This window comes from Aplysia californica, unplaced genomic scaffold (assembly GCF_000002075.1).
Source record: "Aplysia californica isolate F4 #8 unplaced genomic scaffold, AplCal3.0 scaffold00496, whole genome shotgun sequence".
Taxonomy (NCBI): Eukaryota; Metazoa; Mollusca; class Gastropoda; order Aplysiida; family Aplysiidae; genus Aplysia; species Aplysia californica.
In genome coordinates, this window is record NW_004797766.1 from 372,559 (window position 1) to 376,228 (window position 3,670).

Consider the following 3,670-nt stretch of genomic DNA (forward strand, 5'->3'; position numbering starts at 1 on the left):
GATGTTTTGTCTATTCTATTTTTGGAGGCCCGCCCAGAGCAGTGACCCGTCCTGATTTTTTCCAGCAGTGACTGGTCACTGCAGGACTTAATTTGAGCCTCTGGTTTTAAGGAAATGGCCTTGTATATTTCCTTTGTCGGCATGTGAGATATCGGAGGGTCTTTTGTGATAAGTTTTATCTGGGTGCACGCACTTTCATGTTATTTGGCGGCCTGGACCTGGCAGCGCTGTTGTTGTTATTGCTGCTGATGTTGTGTTGTTGTTGTTGTTGTTGTTGTTGTTGTAATGAGACAGGTAAACCCATCTTGACCAACATGATCTCTACAAGAAACCGGTGGTAAACATCATACGGTATTTCAAAGTTAGGTAAAGGTCTACTTGATCCCTCAGGTCTTGTAAAAAAAACCGTCTTTTTTGCATTTCATCACGGCGATTCACATGTTGCCCCACAGATAACAGAGTATCGGGATATGAGGGATAGGTCGAGTAAGTTTTGACGAGTGTAGGGCACGGGTGCACTTTTACCCAAAGTTATAGGTTTCTTGCACTGTCACCAAAAATTAACCTGACAGCGGTCAGAATTCGCTTGGCCAATGTTCTAAAGTAACACGAAATGAAGTAGACAGGACAAACCACACAGAGAACCATCCAACCAGAGACGACTACTGAGACCGGCACAATTTTTAGAGGCCTTTTTTCGTTATCTAATATGAAGTTTATGATGGGAAAATTCAGCAGTCAGCCTACGATGTTTGTGGGCCCATAAATGATGTCACCGGTATTTGCTTTCTATTTTTGACACATATTTCTGAGCGTATGTTTGCGCACACCTGTTTGCTTTTCAACGATGCTGCATTCTTGAGCCATGTTCTGAAACAGCGTTGTTTGAGGAAAAAAATTAATCAGTGTTGTTATTGTCGAAGGAAGGCTGCACCTTCGTCGTCTCCCCTCCCACGTACCGTAAACCTACGTTGTAAATTCTAGGAAGGAAGACCTTTCTGACCTTTTCGTAATCAAAGAGGATCCCACGGATATTATGTTCCATGTGTAGAACCAAAGATTAGTCCTTACAGGATGGGCCATTCCTCTACCTGGAAGTAGCTTTTTAAAAAATTCCTAAAAATGCCTGTGGTATAGATCATAATTTTGTACTTTAGTATATCATTATCATAATTCAAGTCTACGGCCGTGGTGACAATATTATCATTACGCGATAGATATTGTTTTTATGAAGTAACTTATCTTGTACGAAAAGAGTAAAAGCAACTTTTAAATTAAAGAACTTCTGTCTGAAAAGCAAAAAAGAAAAGTTATCGGCGCCGAACGTGACACCTATAAAAATGTGCCTCTAATTTTCTTGACGTTTCTCAAAAGAGAGTGAACGGTCTTTTTAGTGCTCTACCTGTTTAGGAAATTTGATGTTTTGATAACATTGGCCTAAAAACAAGTTGACTGTAAATCTTTCCTTACGTCCACACATTGTTTAGGCGGTTGAGGGTGCTCTCACAAACACCAACTTATCTTTTCACCCTTTAGTCTTTGGCACACACGAACACTTCATTTTGAAGACAAAAGTCTCAGAGTAGTCGTCATAATGAAGGAAAAAGCAAAAACAAAAAGGCAAATGGTAAAGGAGAGAAACCTGTAAAGGTCTAGGTGAGGTCTCTTTTCGGGACTGTCTTACTTGAGCTGCTCCGCACAACCTTGGTCTTCACTCTCCATGGGGCAACATGGGAGTAACAATGACGTCATGAGCGAAAGACGATTTAACCTATTTTAGGAAGGGAAACCTCAACTTGACCTTTATCGATAGACTCTGGAAAGTATCATATATATGTAGGGCTGAGGGTAAATGTTCGTGTCTGACATTATAGCATGACTATGGTTACACATTTATTTTCTTATATGCATATTGGCGGGACTATTTAAAAAAAACATCGTGCAGTGAGCAGCTGTCTCATTTGTTCACCAAAAACCCGAGTCGGCGGGGAATACAGATGATCGGGTGGTAGGGAAACTATAACACTGGCAGGGTGCCTCTTCTGCGTCACAACATTTCATGTGATGAGGTAGGACATATTAACTTTTCTCAGCAATTGCTTCGTCACCTGCCCAACTTACTTTTACGTAGACCTGTCAACAGAGGGCCTGGGACACGAAATAAAACACATAAGTTAATGATGAATTTATAATTCAGCACTTTTATTGACCCACAACGGGGAATTTGTTTACAGTAGCAATTAAAACTACACATGAAACAATTCCAATGTTACATCATTTTCATACAGTACATAGTAAAACACAGTTACAGCAAAATCAAAATAAATATGTTTTTGAGCAAGGTTTACTTTCTCTCCATCAAAAAGTACATCCTAGTGACCACCCACCCTGAACGCCGTGTGTCCTACATTGTATGGCATTTTTCATGAGCCTGAACTCATTAACCGCTCGACCACTGAAACCCACAGTGTGGATCGGATCGGATCTTACTTTGAAGACGATTTGTTTCTGAATACAAGGGGGCCTAAAATCTTTGGATGAGGGGGGGGGGGGTCTAAACCTGAAAGTCCCGATTCAGGTCAAAATTATGGATTTTGAGATGTAGGCATTTTTTTGGCTTCTTCAGCCCCTCTTACAACTATTTCATCACATCAGAAACCCCTGAAGTTTTATTGTGTCACATATTAGGCATATTGTTCACCACCGTATCAACATAAAGTCTCTCTTTTTCTGTACCGTCCATTTTCTCTAAATAAGGTATTTTTATATACTTTTTGACAGACCGAAGGGTTAGAACCCAAATGGCCGCTGGATCGGAAAAGTAAAGTAAAGTATATACTTTTTGAATAGCTCCACCATTTTGATTCAATGTTCAAAACCTGTTCACAGAATGAAGAGAAGATGGGACACTATAAAATGTTCCTTTGAACGGAACATTCAATATATGAAATACATTTTTGTTGGTGGTATTTGGACTTTCATTTATTTTTTACAACCTCAAAAAAAATTCATTAAAAATCTGATATGTTTACGAAAAATTCAAAATACCTTTTGTTAAACTATTGATTGCTGACGTGCACGCAAAATAACAACCTATTTCCATTGAAAATAATTGCGGTATTGACTGTATAAGACATATCAACAAAATCCAATACGGCGCCGTTAGCATTGCAACGAAACATTTTTTTCTAAAATTTATAGCCGATTAGAAGACTCTTTACTATGCTTATTATAATATCTGTGAAATTTGTTAAACTTTGACGCCAACAAGGGATATAGCCTTCAAGTGTAGCCACCCCCCCCCCCTTAAAAATATATTGAGAGCCCCATCTACCCTGTTGATATCATGCTGGTTCCTAGCGTTGATAACCCTGTTTCGACATCCGTACAGAAAGTTTTCAAGAATCTCCACTCATTTGCCTCTGTCTTATCGGAGATGGTTACTCGTGTTTAAGAAAAGATAAGGAAGGAGATTTACAACCATACCAAATTATTATCACTCAATCACTCACTCGTTCCTTAACTTGTTTGGTATTTATGCTTCCCGGGAAACTGAGAATGTTTCGGAGTGTTCTATGATCTGTTGGGGTAATAATAATATAGCGTAAAGCGCATAGAGCCTGCTGCTGAGCGGGATATGTGCTATACAAATGCAATCTATTATCTATTA

The 3,670-nt window shown here is 39.2% G+C and overlaps 1 protein-coding gene across 1 annotated transcript in view; it reads left to right on the plus strand.

Moving 5' to 3' along the window:
• Positions 1-3,670, plus strand: part of LOC101853024 (DNA-binding protein RFX6) — a gene marked incomplete in the record, with an annotated part of 90,512 nt that overhangs the window by 39,536 nt on the left and 47,306 nt on the right.